The 17,001-nt window shown below is 42.8% G+C and overlaps 1 long non-coding RNA gene and 1 pseudogene across 1 annotated transcript in view; both read left to right on the top strand.

Annotated features, from left to right (window-relative positions):
- Positions 1–17,001, top strand: part of LOC146404862 (uncharacterized) — a 69,470-nt gene that overhangs the window by 31,263 nt on the left and 21,206 nt on the right. The gene's annotated exons all lie outside the window — the stretch shown is intronic.
- On the top strand, positions 7,795–9,059 carry LOC102166345 (melanoma-associated antigen B16 pseudogene; annotated as a pseudogene).

Here is a 17,001-nt window from a genome sequence, read left to right as displayed (position 1 = left end):
CATAGTGCTACTATGAACATGTGTACAGATATCTCCTCGAGACCCCGCTTTTGGTTCTTTGGGGCATATCCAGAAGTGGAATTGCTAGATTATAGAGTACTTTCATTTTTAGTTTTTTCAGGTCCCACCATGCTGTTTTCCACAGAAACGGCAGGCACCATTTTACATTCCCATCAACAGTGTTCAACTTCTCTCTCTTCTTGCTAACATTATTTTATGGTTTGGTTTTTGATAGAAGCGATCCTAATGGGTGTGAGGTGCAGAATCTACATGTTAACCAGGTCCTCGGGTGATTGTATTTGGTTACAATTTGAGAAGCTGCTCTACCGCCCAGACTGGTTCTCCGGCTGGCATGTTGCCTCTTAAATGTTCATTCTCCCATATTCTGTAGCACTGACTCTGGTGTGGTGTCCTCAATGTTTATCTGATTTTCCAGTTTTCATAATGACTATATGTCTTGAGCCTCTCTAACCTCTGCTCTTCACACTATTGTTCGTTGGAGAAACTTTGGTGAAAAGTGCCCTCTGGTATAGAGGGTTTTTATCCAGGGGGATGCTGAGTACTACTCCTGAAGTCCCATGTGGTCTAGTCTCTGCAAGGACACAATAAAAAGAAACAGCTTAAGCAGACCAAAGCAATGAAGAGGAACTCCAATCTTTACCTTACAGTTGCCAAGCTATATAAAAAGGAATGAAGACCGGGACACATCCATCAGTGTTTCTTGAAACTCCTTTCATCTTTCTTCTCCAATCTTACCCACTTCCACAGCTCTCTGGAGCCCTTCCTACGCCTCCTTCTCCATCTCTCTCCTCTCCCTCCCCTCCCCTTCTCTTGCCTCTTCTTATTGGTATATCTGTCTGGTCTCACTTCATAAGCAGAGCCCCTCCTTCAGTCTTTATATTTTCTTCCTCCAAGATTGCATTGGAACTGTCTGGGAAAGCTTCATACTTCTCCAATGGCCAGGAAGGGACCAGTGGGCCGAGAAAGACGGCATTTTCTATGTGGGTATATGTGTGTAAGGTGAGGGGTGGGTGGAGATGGAAAACTCTTCTATGTTAATGGCTGGCTTGCATGTTTGTCTTCTCTACTGGATTATGAGTTCGCTGAAGACTCCTTGTCTTACCCTGTGTGTATCTTCCATCATAGTCCAATTTCTGATCCATGGTGAATGTTCAGCTACATGTGACAGCTGACTTCCTGATGACCTAATCTAGGTATAGACGAGGAACAAAATTCTTTCTCTTTCTACCCTCTTAGGTTCTCCATCTGGGGCTCTGCAAATCAGACTGACAAAAGACAGATTGAGAGTGAAAACAAATAGAAGTTTATTAACATGGACCTTGTATGTTCACATGTGACCCCTCAAAGATGAGTTAACTCAAAGAGATGGTTAGAACTTGGGCTTATATTCTTCTTAACAAAAGAACAACGTGTTTTTAAAGAAAAGACAAGACAAAGGAAAGAGACTTTGTTTCTAGGGGGCCAAACTGGGGAAGGTAAATATATAAGGGGATTGGGAGAAGATAAGGGTTAGTTAGTCAAGTTTTTTATGCAGATTCCTCTGATGCCATCTTTAGGCTGATAAGGCTCTGGGGTTGTCTCTGATGGTTGACTTCTGCCTTTCCTGGAATAGAGGAGAGAGGAGAACTTTTACAAATTTATATTCTGCTTTTAGGCAAATAGGGGCGGGGCAGAATACTGTTTTGGCGTCTGCTGCTTCTCAGTTGTCTTTAGCTCAAAATAATCAATGTGTCAAAGTGCTATATTTCTGGGTGGCATATTCTGCTACTCTTCATGAATAACCTAGAGTCTATATGTTCATTATGCTACCAGATCTGAAAAGGGTCCCATGATAATCACTTTACAGCATCACCTAGAATTCACTCCCTTCTTCCCCAGTGTCACAGAAATAAAGCTTCTCAAGGGCCTCAGTGGCTTTAGCATCCTCTATCTGACATTCTCCACAAGACTTCTTGGTAGAGATGATATTTTGAAAATTGAGAAACCATCAGATCCCTTTGGAAGTGATATTTTACCGCTGCCTTCTCATCTATTAAATCAAGGCTTGTTTCTGACCCAGAGCTGGGTACAGATCTTTTTTCTTATTCATAGACAGTATATTCTCTAAATTGATTCACCACTCTACACCCCTGCTCCGAATGACAAATGGTAGCTTTTTCTCATCTTTCCTGCTTTTGAACATGGACATTAATCTGTGGACTAAACATTATGGAAAGTATACTCCAGGCACATGTGTGACCTTCTCCTGGGGTCCTCAGGAAGCTGGACTTAGGAAAGAACTTTAATATGCACCAACTAAGCTGTAAATATCCCACTGTTTGCTTAACTTGTAACATTAATCTTTCTGGGGCTCTGGATGTAAAATAATAAGGGAAGCACCACAATGTACTACAGAAAGTCAATGGGCCAATAAGATGGATGCTGTTATGTTTCAAAATTGTGCCAAGTTTTGTTGATAAGTGACTTTCTTGTGGGAATCTAAAAAATAGCGCCTGTCGTTCTAATCCCATGTGACTCCGACTTTGTTTTAGATTTACATAAAACAGGAAATTGGCCCAATGTTGCCTCATTCATCTTCATAACTCCTCTACTGATGGAATTTATAGTGAATGTAGTGTTATTATTCTTTGACTACTGAGGTCTAGAGAGACTAAGCTTTCAGTCAAACTAGCAAATTCTGTATTGGTTCCAGAACCAATGAAAAGGAGTATGTGTGGCTGTGTCTGCATTAAAAAACCCCAGACTTTAAAGATTGCTATTATATGGTGGAAATGAGGACATTTTGTTAATCAAGAGCAGGTGAGTCTCACAGACTGAATCTATTCAGGGCTTGGTTAGACTTGACTCATCAATTCTATGGAACTGGTCAATTCACCCTAACCACCACTTTGATGGATTAAAAGCCCCCCCAAAACTTAGGATGTTTGATTGATCTCCCACCTAAATTGACTGCATGTGAACCAGAAGCATGTGGACTGTTATAGTCAAGATGGTCTTTCGGATTGCTTCCGAGAAAAATAATCTGACTCTGAAGTCACATTCTTGGGCATTTATTAAATAGGAAAAGCCCAAATGTCTCCAAATCTTTTCCATATCCATTGACTACGGTGTGAATTTCAACATGGTCCATACGTCTGTTAGGAGCTTTGTTTAGCCATTAGTACAGGAGACTAATAATAACACTTATACAAGACAGAAGTCCTTTTTCTCACACGTAGTAGAAGCAAAGAGGATTGGTGTAGCTTAGAGGCAGGACATGAAGGTGTTGTGCCTGTGCATGAAAGCAAGTTGCTTCTGGTATTTTAGGCTTATTACAATAAAGAAAAAAAGCATTTGTAGACTTCATAACTGCATACTAGATGGCCAGAGTACTGTCAAGTTGCTCCAGCACAGACAACTCCAGGAAGAGCAGCAGCAACAGAAGTTACTGATTAAGCTTTTGATAAGCTACTATCATGCTCCACCATCCATCTAGTCACTGCACGTGTTAAGCAGGTGAGTTAAATGAGGATGTAATAGAAATCAGCATTCCTTTAGTTTTCTTTGATGATGACTCTTGTTTCCAGAATCCTCTCAAAAATAAGCATTGCTTTTGGTTTACTCTTTTGTTAGAAGGGGATGGTCCCAGTTGTACTTACTTTGGGTCAGGAAGTCAATTTGAAGATTCTGCTATATACTTGATTTATTCATTCAGACTGTAGTTTGGGAACTGGAGCAAATAACCAGAGGTTGGATTAACAGAAACTTTGCTCCCACCATGAGATAGACTTGAACTCAAACTCCATTTATCGCAGGATCCCCATATATAAGGCTCTGCTCTGAGTGTGTGTGTGGGGAAAAGAGTGACATGCTGGTTCCCTAGGGGTTAGCATAAATCCAAAGCCATGTTGATAGTTTGTGAAAAGTCTAGGTAGTTCCCTTTATCTAGTACACAGTTTTCTTGGTAAATGTATGCAGGTGAAGGAGTAGAAGATCTTCCTAGGTTCTTACAATGTTCTTACCAGGTCCTTCCTCAAGGTTTTTCCTTTTCATTCAGTGAACTGAGAGTCTGGATGTTGAAAGACAGGCCATGATTCTCCAATGATGATTTAAGTCAGGAATGATGATTTAAGTCTAGGTTCATCAGGCTTAGAATTTTTTCAGTTTTACAGGTCAAGTATATCCTTCAGAGGCTGCCCATCTAGTTCAGTTTATAGAAACATAGTGATCAATTAGCCACCATCAAAAGATCCCTGTAAGTCAAGTCATTCTGCTATTACAATAATCACATCTATTCTGTTTCTAGCAGTTAAATCCTGCTATTTAGTGTCTGCCCCTTTACATCCATCAGCCTTGCTGAAATCAGGGAACTAACTTATTTATTTATTTATTTATTTATTTATTTAGCCTTTTTGCCTTTTCTAGGGCCGCTTCCCACGGCATATGGAGGTTCCCAGGCTAGGGGTTGAATTGGAGCTGAAACTGCTGGCCTATGCCACAGTGTCAGCACTGCAGGATCCAAGCAGTGTCTGTGACCTACACCACAGCTCACGGCAACACCAGATCCTTAACCCACTGAGCAAGGCCAGGGATCAAACCCGAAACCTCATGGTTCCTAGTCGGATTCGTTAACCACTGCGCCACAACGGGAACTCCAGGGAACTAACTTTAACAGCAATATCTCCACCTTCATCCCCAGAGTATAGTAGAAACTCAACAAAGCACTCTTGAAGGGGTTTGGTTTTCTCTTCATCAATGTTTTCTCAATGCCTTAGAAAAGGGAGTGTTCGCTAGGCTTAGCTCCGGCATTTGCTAGATGTTGTGTATGATAAGTCCATCCCACCATTCTTATCTCCCTAAGTCTCTGGAATCATAGTGTTTCAGCTTCCTTCAGTGATAGGCCACGGTGGAATCCACGTTTCAGTCAAACAACTGAGTTAACAATTGGCTCAAGCTAAGGAGAATGAATCCAGACTCTCGGGTTAGTGGACCCATGCTAATAATTTGGTGCATAAAATTATGTTTCTGGTAGAATACCCCATATATTCCCTAGGCTTTGCCAATATTTTAGCAAAATCTTCTAATTCTTTTGACCTGTGAATCTTTGCCTTCAATGTTCCACTTTCTAAATTGGCCCCTAAGGGCATGCTAGATCTGGAATCAGTTACAAGTCTGCAGGAAATGAAGAGTCACAGGCGTAAGGTGTGAGAACTGGAATTCCTGTATGAGATAACTATCTCAGATGAGGTCTCTATGAGGCCAGACAAGCATCTTCAGATAGGGGAGGACAAACTACTTCTTTTGGTAAGAGAGGTGCAACAGAATTTGAGGGTTCTCAGAATCATCTAGATCCTCTCAAATGCCTTCATTCCAATTCTTGTGGCCCTCTCTTTCCCGAATAATGACCTAATTTTCACCCAAGATATCTAGTGAGGACATAAATTCAACCTACATTGAAATTTAGTACCTTGCCAGATCTGACTCTCCATTTGCTTTGCATTTGGCCATGATGAACTTGTGACTATAAGACAGAAGAAATTCTTTTAGAGTAGTTCTAGAAGCTACCTATTCTCTAACAGTACCTTGATATGAGATTTAAATTCTTTAGCCTATCTCTATTTATTGATTTATTTATTTTTGGCTGCATCCATAGCATGCACAAGTTCCCAGGCCAGGAATTGAAGCTGAGCCGTAGCCATGACTTGAGCTGCAGCAGTCATGCTGGATCCTTAACCCACTAAGCCACCAGGGAATTCCAAGCCTTTATTTTTGAAAGCTCATGGATACTTATAGAGGCAGCCATCCCAACCCCCATTTCTTGTATTCCTCAGCCCCACATAGTGGTGTAAGTGGGAAAGCAATCAAATGGGAAACCAAAACTTTGGCTTCAGTAGACACTTTATTCCAAATGACAAAAGATAATCATTTATGTTGCTGTTTTACTACCTCACATACCATGGATAACTAGTGTTCCATCATTTAATGATACCCAAATACTTAATTCAAACCCAAATAGGTCACATAGTCAATCAAATGTTCTATGTCCTTGAATCTGTTGTTTGCGATCATGTGTAGTCCAATTTTTGTATTGGTCAGAGTTCTTTAGTTGTAGTCAATGCATTTTCTCTGGTTAATTAAACAGAAAGGAATTTATTTGGGGATAAAGTGCTTAAAGAATCATTATAGAGGTAGGAGAAACAGACTGCTGGTAAGCTTCCAGGAAGAACCCCAGAGTGCGTTTCCACATTCCAAAATGTCCTTCCGAAGGAGTTACGGCATCTGCTATGATCAGGAAGCCACCACACTGCTGGTTCCGATCCATGCTAGAAATATGCCTCATGCCCTGCCTCTTTGCTGTATAACGTAGTTTTGAATCAGTCTAATTATAGGTACATCTGATGGGTGGAATATCCGTTACCCTAGGCATCCTGCATAAGAACTGGGAAATACAACTTTTTAATTTGTTTATTTGTTGTTGAATAGGCAGAATCTACAGAGTGAGGAACTATCAAAATGTTAAGAAGGTGTTAAAATATTTTTGGATATCTGATAAGGAGGCTGGAGAATGGAAACGGGAAGAACAATAGCAATTTACTTCTTGAACTGGGTGGTAGGTCAACAAGGATTCATTATTTTCTAATACTTTATAATGAATACATATGTGTATTAGCCTGGGTTCTTCAGAGAAACAGACCAATAGGATCCATCTCTCTGTCTGTCTGTCTATCTATCTATCTTCTAGAGATTTACTGTAAGGAATTAGCTTAAATGAATTTGGAAGCTGAAAGGTCCCAAGATCTATAGTCAGTAGTAACCTAGAATCCCAGAATAGTCCATGATAAAGTTCTAGTCTGAGTCTGATGGCTGAAGACCAATGTCCCAGCTCAAACACCATCAGGCAGTGAGTAAGAATTTTTTCTCACTTAGCCTTTTATTCTACTTAGGTTTTCACCCACATGGGGGAGGACAGTTAGCTTTACTGAGTCTCAAATGCTAATCTCATCCCAGAGCACCCTCATAGACACACTCAGAAATAATGTTTAAACCAAATATCTGGACATCCCATGACCCAGTCAAATGGACACGTAAAACTGACCATCACAATTTTTACCTACTTTTTATGCATATATCGAAGAATACTATTTTTGGTATGAGAATCAAAAAAAGGATTTGGGGGCAACTGCAAATGACTGATGTCCACTACAAAATGTAGTCCTGGGAGGGTGGTTGGCAACGGCCGGTACCGACAGGCGAGGGCTCCATCCCCCAAAAGTGGAGTCCTAGGACTGGTCAAGTGTCAAGGAAAGTGAGGCCTGCTCTGAGGACTGCCGGCTCAACTGAGTGGATGGAGGTATCCCAGACCCTTCCAGGAATTGTGGGAAGATGCCAAGTGAGGACTGAGGGAACCACCCAACCCAGGTGGGCAGGCAGAGGTGGCTGGAAACTCCATTACAAGATCTGGGATGAGCCGAGTTGTGTGTGTGTGGGGGAGATGAGCTGAGTTGGGGTAGGGGGTGGCTTCCCCTGGCTTTTGCCTTGGAAACCTAAGAATGGTGAGTATCTTGGGCTGAAAGAGGAGGCCTAATTTCAGCAGAGAGAGGAGTCCTAGGCCCTGCAGATGTCAAAGAGGTAAGGCCTGTTCTGAGGACTACTGCCCCAGGTGAGCAGAGGAGGGAATCCCAGACCCTGCCAGGAGTCAAGGAATCTGAGGAAGGTGAAGGCCTTGGTGTGAGGGTTGCAGCGTCCTGTCAGCCAAAGGAGGACTTCCAGCCTCTTTAAGTTGAGGGGGAGGCGTTCTCTGAGGACTGCTGCCTCAGGTGAGTGGAGGGAGGAGTCTCAGACCCTGCCAGGAGTCAAGGTTGTGGTCCTCTGTTACACACCTTCCTGCTCACATTCCCACCTGCTACCACTGACCAGAGTGAGAATGTCTCAGAGTTGGGAGATTCCACATTGCCGGCAGGAACAACACCATGCCCAGGGCCTGGGGGCTGCACATGCCTCCGAGAATCCAGGGGAGGCTTCTCCCTCCTCCTCCAATTCTCTAACGCCTGGCAACCTGGAGGAGGCTTTGGCTGCTGGGGCACCTAGTGCTTGCCAGGGTCCTTGGAGTGCCTGCTTAGCTTATGCTGTCACCACAGCCTTCTTATCAAGCAAATCAGGTGAGCACTCCAGCAGCCAAGAAAAGGAGGGTGGTTCAGTTTCTTCAGAGTCCTCTTCAGAACTTGTCCACAGACCCTCTTGATGAGAAGGTGAATTTGTTGGTGCGGTTCCTGCTGCAAAAGTATCAAAAGAGAGCCAATCACAAAGGCAGACAGATTAGTGATGTTATCAGAGAGCACAAGGATGACTTCCTTGAGATCCTCGGAGAGCCCTCTGCACACCTAGAGCTGGTCTTCGGGGTAGATGTGAAGGAAGTCGATCCCACTAGCCATGGCTATGCTCTCGTCAACAAACTAGGCCTCACCTATGATGCCAGGCTCAGTGGTAATGAGGGCAGGCCCGAGACTAGCCTCCTGATAATTATCCTGGGCATGATTTTCATGAAGGGCAATCATGCCACTGAGGAGGAGATCTCGGAAGTCCTGAATACAATGGACTTACATTCTGGGAGGAAGCGTTTCATCTTCAGGGATCCCAGAAAGTTCATTACCAAGGATTTAGTGAGGAAGGGGTACCAAGAGTACCACCAGGTGCGCAACAGTGATCTTCCACATGATGAGTTCCTATGGGGCCCAAGAGTCCTTGCTGAAGCCAGCAAAATGAAATTGCTTGAATTTTTGACCAAGATCCAGGAGTCTGACCCCACTTCCTTCCCATCTCAGTGTGAGGAGACTTTGAAAGATGAAGCTGAGAGAGCCTGAGCTAGAGTTGCCACCCGTATTAGCACAAGCGTCAAGGCCAGGGCATGTTCCAGTCCCAGGTCCAGCAGCTCCTCCCACCCATAGTGAGATGTGAAGCAGATTCTTCACTTTGCCATTAAAAGCAGCAGTCAACTTTCTACGTAGTGGAGGGCTGGAGTGCGGCTCTAGGGAACACAGTGTATCCTGTTTTGTGTCCCTCTTCTATATGTTAACATAGGTTTATCTTCTTTGGGGCTGTTTTCAAATGTTGTTCCTTTTAATGTAACATTTCATTAGTTTCAGAATCTAAGTTTATGAATGACATTGGTCATACCATTATTGCTGTATATGGAATTTAAGAATACAAGTTTTGTTCGTAAAACATTGTAAAATTGACCATCTTCTTTTGGGATCTGGAAAAGATAACATGGCATTTGAATAGGCATTTTCTTGGAAGTGTCAAAAAACTCAGCAGTAAGATAGTTGGGTTCAAGAAAAAAAAAAGATTGTCAATTCTTGGCTTCTCCTATCTTTTTAAATCTGCTGTTGTGTAAAATTAGATGACATATATATGCATTTGCTTATGTTATTGGAGAATGTAAGAGAAATAAATCTTAATAAATTAGACCCTCCAGAAAAATCCCAAAATGTAGTCCCTGTAATTAAGATTTTGACTGAGTTTATATATAAATGCCTAATTTAAAAAGGAGTCGTTTTTAAAGTTGGTGTTAGTCATTTGTACCTTGGTTTGAAGGTGAATGAGTGGGTTGTTGAATGGAGTTTGGTGGGAGAGAGAATTTAAATCTAGGTTTTTGAGGGGTAGAAAAGTGGGGAGTGCCATGAGAAGAATAAAAGAGGAGAGAATGGGAGTTTGAGGGCTCAAAGACAGATTTCTGCTACTTCACATTTTGGTTTGAACTGCTCTAACTCCTAGCGCCTGCTTAAGATCTTTTTTGTTTTTATTTTTTTTTTCACCTTAAGGGATATTGGAATTTTCAGGTGCCAATGGATTATTTCCAGTTTGTTATGTATCTATCAATACGCCCAGTTTTCATTTTTTAATACACATGGCAGAACTCTGAATTAAAACCTGCTCTTCCAACCTGTCTGGTTCTCTGGGTATTAGTTTACACAATTAGAAAGTGCAGGTGGGGTTACGTACTTCATGATCTGCTGCTACTTGTTTCAGTCTTGGGTTGGAGGAGCCAATGAGCAGAAATTGCACAAGGGAACTTTCTTCAAACCTAAAGTTTATGAATAATGCATAACTTGCTGTGACTCATCAAAAGCAATGGTAAACAAAACCCAAACAGTTGGCCACCTCCTCAGCAATCCACAGACCGTGGTCCCACCCCTTACAAAGTGTGAACGGCAATATTTGAAGGTAGCAATGGAAGTTGGTGGTGCTGATTTATCTTTAGCATCGTCCATATGCTTATTGGCACACAGTTAAGTCAGAAAAGTGACTGAGCACAAGCAAAGAGAGAAAAGGTATCCCAACTACTAAGGTATCTGGAATTGGAGGAAATGAAAGTTGTTCTCTACCCAACCCCACATAAGTGCTCCTGCCCTGGTCTTTTTCCAGTTATAAATGGGAAGCAACACCAGTTTTATAGTCAGACAATCCTGGCTTCAAATTCTGCCTCTGCTACTTATGAACTTTATGCCCTTGGGAGAGTTACTTTCCTTTTAGTTTAGTTTTTTTTTCAAATCATTTTTCAATTTTGGTCTTCATTCAGGGAGAAGAGATAGTAGCAATACTTATCTCTAAACACTCAGAGCTCTTAATTAATAGCAACAGCAGCTGACTCATGCTGATTAAGTAGAAAAGATATTGGGTAGCTCACAGAGTAGTTGGCAGGCATAGAGAGTCAGGCATGAGGCTAAGCTTTTGGGGTCAAGGCCTGAAACTATGCTGCAGAAGTGGTCCAATAAGGAAGCTACTGACCCTACTTCCCCCCAGAGCACAGAATGGCTGCCAGAAATGTACACTCTGCTGCAACTCTGCCAGCACTGATTCTTCTGGGCCAGGAACTGATCTTGCAACAACTGATACCCCAGAATACTGGATGCCTCTGCCACTGCCCTTGTCAGAAAATGGGTTCCAGGCATCCCCTCCTTCCTCTGGCTCATCTTTTCTGCTTAAATTGTTGCCTAGGAGCGTCTTAGTGGCAGATCCTAGGCTTTATGCCTGTATTCTAGCTGCCAAGGTCTCTGGGGAAGCAAATTTTCTGACTTGACTTTAGAGAGGCAAGACTTATAAGGCAGGGAACTCCCCAAACATAGCAAAATGCACAAAAGGTGAGAAGCAACCAGAAAATATGCTGTACTTTCTCTCAAAGAGCTGTGAAAACCAAGCGAGTATGCCATGTTTGGTGGGCTTCTGGGGTTCGTTATTTTTTGTTTCCTTTTCCTCTTCATTAGAAATATCCATTTGCTCATTGATTCACCCCTAGGCTGTTTTCTATGTAGGCAGAATTTGTAAATAAAGTGGAATGGAACCTTTGTCCCAAGGTGAGGCCCACTTGGAAAGGTCTCTGCTTCCTGGAGTCATTCCTTGGATGGACTTGACCTCTTGGCTCCTGACTTTGTCTGCTGTGACCCATGGACCTACTCACTCCTTCCTCTTATACTTGATCTTTTGATTCCCGCATCTTTTGCTTGCTCATGACCACAGCAACCCACTGACACTGTATATCCCACCTGCCATTTTATCCTAAGCTCTTGGTCTCTTGACTTTTAGTTTATAATGAATCCTAATACCAATTGGATTCCCTCTTAGCAGCTCTGACTTCTAAGTTTATGCAGCATTTTCATATTTTACATAATCATTGAAGGAGACTTTCTAAGAGATATTTGTATCTTAAATTCTTTTAGATTTATAAATCTCTTTCCTATCTCTAATGAAAGAAAAGTGAAGAAAATTTAAAGTGGAGGTAGAAAAAGGCAAAAGTTACAGAATGGTTTCTCTACCACTCACCCCAGGCTTTGACTTCTTTTCCCAAGTAATTCATTAGATCTTTGTATACATAAGGGAAAAGAAAACCAAAACAACTTGCTCCAAGAAATATACTAGCATTTCTTACGGATAAAACTTCCCTAGACTCTCTTAAGACAAATTATGCTTTCTGTTTCATGCAACTGCACTTGCTAAATTGTCAGACCTTCTTCTCAACAAAAATAAAAGGGCAGCATTCTCTACATTATCAGTCTGGTATCTAGCTGTTGGGACTTATAGAATGCCTTAAAGAGCTGGGGAGAATGCAGAATGATCCTCTTCTACCATCATGGCTTATGGAGCCAGGAATTATTTGACTATAATTATTTATTCAGATTGTTCTGATATCTCTCTACTTCATTTGACAGTCTGGGAAATGTTCTGCTCAGTTGACTGGAAATGTTCTCAGAAGTCCTTAGGGTTGTTTGTATCTTGGGTGGTGATCTAGAGAAGTATATGCAACCAGATGTGGAAGATAGTTCTTGTTCACAGTATAGGAATTGACCCTCTGGATAAAGGCAATTGAAGCAATGTTCTATTTTATATTTGACATCATGGATCTCCTATAGAGAGCAGAGAGTTCTCCTGGAGAATATTGCCAAGAGTTACCAGATTTTACTTGCTCAGTTGCGCACCTCAAAATAAGGCATTAGTAGAGAAAGACTGAGGATCTCAGATCAAAAACAGCTAGCACATCTTAAGAAAAAATATCTTTGGAGCTCCCACTGTGGTACAACAGGATCAGCGGTGTCTTAGGAGTGCCAGAATGCAGGTTCAATCCCAGGCCCCACACAAAGAGTTAAAGACCGGTGTTGCCGAAGCTTTGGCTTATGTTGTGACTGTGGCTAGGATCTGATCCCTGGCCCAGGAGCTCCAGATGCCTCAGAGCAGCCAAAAATGAAAACAAACAAGAAAGAAAAGGAGTTCCCATTGTGGCTCAGTGGTTAACAAATCCGACTAGGAACCATGAGGTTGAGGGTTCGAACCCTGGCCTTACTCAGTGGGTTAAGGATCTAGTGTTGCTGTGAGCTGTGGTGTAGGTTGCTGGGATCTGATGTTGCTGTGGCTGTGGCATAGGCCGGTGGCTTCAGCTCCGATTAGACCCCTAGCCTGGGAACCTCCATATGCTGCAGATGCGGCCCTAGAAAAAGACAAAAAAGAAAGAAAGAAAAAAATGTCTTTGAGTGCAGCTCCATCTATTTGCTGTGGTGGGAAAACTGGACCTAGAGCCAGACCACTTTGAATCCCAGCTCTGCTATTTTCAGAAGAGCACTTTGGGTAAGACATTGGTTCCACTATTATATAACTTTCCTGATTTAACAAAAGTGAAGGACTTAGGAGTTTCCGTCATGGCTCAGTGGTTAACTAATCTGACTAGGAACCATGAGGTTTCTCAGTGGGTTAAGGATCTGGTGTTGCCTTGAGCTGTGGTGTAGGTTGCAAACTCGGTTCGGATCCTTTGTTGCTGTGGCTGTAGCATAGGCTGGCAGCTGTAGCTCCAATTAGACCCATAGCCTGGGAACCTCCATATGCCCTGGGTGCAGCCCTAGAAAAGATAAAAGGAAAAAAAAAAAAAAAGAGGGACTTAAGGTGCAAATACACCAGAATCCCTCACTAGCGTTTAAATTAACTAAGATTCATTAGCTTGGTGGCTGTAAAGGCCCTGAAAATAATAGGACAGAGAGAGGTAACTCCAAAGAATTGGAACGTGGTTTTGGAAAGGGCTAGAGCTAATACCATGGAAGTGGCAATTCTAGCTGGGGTGCCCAGGTTGTAGTGTCCTATTGACCTTCAGGCAGCAGGAGGAGGTACAGACATGGCCAAAATCATGCTCAGAGAGAAAGAGAGGGGATCTTTCAGACAGACTCCATCTCTATTAAATTTTATCTACACTTTACCCTGCTTAGTACAGTTAGTTAAGCATCAGGAAAAGCAGTAGTGGCAGATCAGAAAAAGCCTACTATTGATGAGAGTGGGAAACGAACAACAGGTATAGTCCTAGTGAGTTGATTTTAGGCTGAAAGCATCCATACCCACAGCCCTGCTGGGGAAGGAAATCCCAGACTGGCTGCCAATTTTCATCATGGGACATATGGACTTTATTCTTTCTGGTTCAGTGATCTTGGTCCAGCTGCAAGAATAACTTGTTCGTGAATTGGCAACAGAAACAAGTAAAGTTATTGGATGGAGACCAGGTGGATGGTCTGGCCATTTATTTATTTATTTATTTATTTTGTTTTTCTTTTTAGGGCTGTATCCAAGGCATATGGAGGTTCCCAGGCTAGGGGTTGAATCGGAGCTGTAGCTGATGGCCTACACCACAGCCACCACAGCATGGGATCCGAGCCGTGTCTGCGACCTACACCACAGCTCATGGCAATGCCGGATCCTTAACCCACTGAGCGAGGCCAGGGATTGAACCTGCATCCTCATGGTTCCTAGTCAGATTCGTTAACCACTGAGCTACAACAGGAACTCCAAGTCCTGCCCTTTATACATGTCTGGTGTTTGGAGGGTTGGTCTGGTTAATTCTGGCAAATCTCTGCTGGGCTCCTAAATCTAGCTTCTAGGAGGTCGAGGCATCTGTCCCATTCATCTTTTCCTGGGTCTGTTATAGATCTAAGTTCTAAGAACAGTCTGAGACTAGTCGGAGCCTCAATGCTGTGTTGAGAGTATAGGCAAAATATTTCCATTATTCCATTGTCATAGAATAGAATGGGAAAACAGGAAGAAGCTCTTTAAATCGAGGACAAGGCTCAGGTCCAGAGGAGGGCTGTGATTTGCCTAGGATCATCTGAAAGAGTGTTCGGTAGAAGTGGAAACTTTCCAAAAAGAAATTAAAAATTATCAGTGGGCATGATTATTACCTCTCACCATCAGGTAGAGTTTGGGTAGTAAACTATTATAAATAAAAAGGGAATAAATAACTTCTATGTGTTTCAGGGTTTAACCCACAGACTGAACAAAAACCATATTGCTAATATACAATTTATATAAATTGCGGCGGGAAGACACTTATTTTACCAGTTTAATGCCGCACTAGATTTCAGGGAAACACCATTTTGTTTTGGAAGGACAGTGATGGGTGTTTATGCACAGCAAAATCTTGGGCCCTGAAATATTGCTTTGTACTTCCTGACCGTCTCTCTACACTGCCTGTGACTCATAGTATAAGAATCCTTTAATTATTCTGAAAGCAGTTGGCTGGCTGTATTTTTCCTTCTCTCCTTCCATTTCTATCTCTCAGACAGTGTTAGTTCTCCAGGTTTGAAGCTTTTTCTCCTAGTTTTAGCTGTGCCGTGCAGCCCTTGGAGGTGCAGACACGGGGTGTCCCTGCTCTGGAACAGAGCAGATGTCCCTGTCCACATTTAGAGAGAGCCCCAGCCTCATTCCCAGACCTCAGCTAAGAAGGGGGCTTCAAGAAAAAATGAGCCAGGGCCTGTCAGCCCCTGGCTGTGGCTGTGTTTTATTGGCTAATCTTCTGTCTTTTTCCTTTAGACAGAGTCCATCATGGTTCATCTTTACTTTTCAGTTTTTCTTTTCTCACAAGGGATCCATTTTTGAGAGACCAAGAAGATACAGTTTTCTGGACAACCAGACTTCTCATTGTTGACCCAAGGGGCCAGACTCCCCTCCCCTTTCTCTTTTTCATGCATGTCTCCCTGTCCCAGCATAAGCCAGCACCTTCATACAGAAAACTAAAGTGGTACTTAGGAGACATACATTCCCCTGTTCCATAAATAGTTATCAAGGGTCTGCCTTAAGTGAGGTGACCAACTGCCCGGTTTACCTGCCACTGTCCTGGTTTTAGAACTCAAAGTGCTATGTCCCTGGAACCCCCTCAGTTTTGAGAAAACTCAGCTGGACATCCTAACCCTAAGCTCAACACTGTCTACTGCACTCCTATATATAGGAGCTGAGTGTATAACTGACCTGAGCCTCTCAGGTACTCAGTGACCTTCTGTGGTTTTCAGTTCTTCTCTTACAGTGCAAAGCATAACACTGTGGAAAGGGCACTTAACTAGAATCAGTAACTCTGGGCTCTGGGTCCTGTTTGATCACTAAAGAGGCAGGAATTCAAGGGTAGATCACTGAACTTCAGTTTCCTTTTCTGAAGGAAAAGTTGGATTTAGTGTTCTTTGACTTTTTTTTTTTTTTTTTGCTTTTGCTTTTTAGGGCCGCACCCATGGCATATGGAAGTTCCCAGGCTAGAGGTCAAATTGGAGCTACACTGCCAGCCCATGCCATAGCCACAGGCGGGATCCGAGCCATGTCTGCAACCTACACCCCAGCTCTCAGCAACTCGGGATCCTCAACCCACTGAATGAGGCCAGGGATCAAACCAAATCCTCATGGATTCATTCCCCGCTGTGCCACGATGGGAACTCCCTCTACAGTTCTATTTCTAAAGCAACTTGATAAACCAATTCACACTAATTAGTATTACTAGATAACAAGTAGTAGGTAATTAGGTCTTGTTGACACTTGTTGCTGATGTCGCTAATATTTACGAGGTCCTTATTTGGTGCCAGACACACCCATTATGTTACTTCAACCTCACAAACTTTTGGAGCGACTCAAGGCCTAGAGAGGGTAAGTGGTTTGCCCCCAAAGCACACAGAAAGTTGTGGATTAAAGATCAGAACCTGGGAGGTCTGACTTTCCAGTCCAGACTTGAACTGTTGCTCTCACTGGATGGAGATAAGTCAGCAGTTAAAATGAACAGGCTGATTATTTCCCCTCAAAGGACTGGAAAAAGGAAGCTGGCTATTTGGAATGAGATCTTTGTACTCTGGGCTGTTAAAGACTGGGGTCCTGAAAAACAGAGCATGGTATTTAAGGAAATTAGGGTTTTCAGTTCATAGCAAGGCCCCTCCCTGCTCTTTAAGATTAGCCGAAGGGTGGCAGAACCCATTGAGAATTAGAGCATCCTTCCTCCCCCACTGCTTTTTTCCTGGTTTTGGAAGCTTTGGGATATTTCCACTCCCTGCAGGATCCATGAAGCACTTTAGGTGCTGTTAGCAAGGCTCAGAGGGTCACTGCCAACTACTCCCTTTGCCTCTTACTGTTGATCTGAAAAAACGATTTCATTTAGGTCTAGTTTGCCTAAGAGTGTGCATGTGCATATGTGTGTGTGTGTGTGTGTGTGTGCGCGCGTGTGTG

This window comes from Sus scrofa, chromosome 3 (assembly GCF_054392235.1).
Source record: "Sus scrofa isolate SSC_HxYL_T2T_F1_AM1 chromosome 3, Sscrofa_HxYL_maternal_Yorkshire_Landrace_v2.0, whole genome shotgun sequence".
Taxonomy (NCBI): Eukaryota; Metazoa; Chordata; class Mammalia; order Artiodactyla; family Suidae; genus Sus; species Sus scrofa.
The sequence above is the reverse complement of the archived record's forward strand: the minus strand, read 5'-3'. Positions and strand labels throughout refer to the sequence as shown.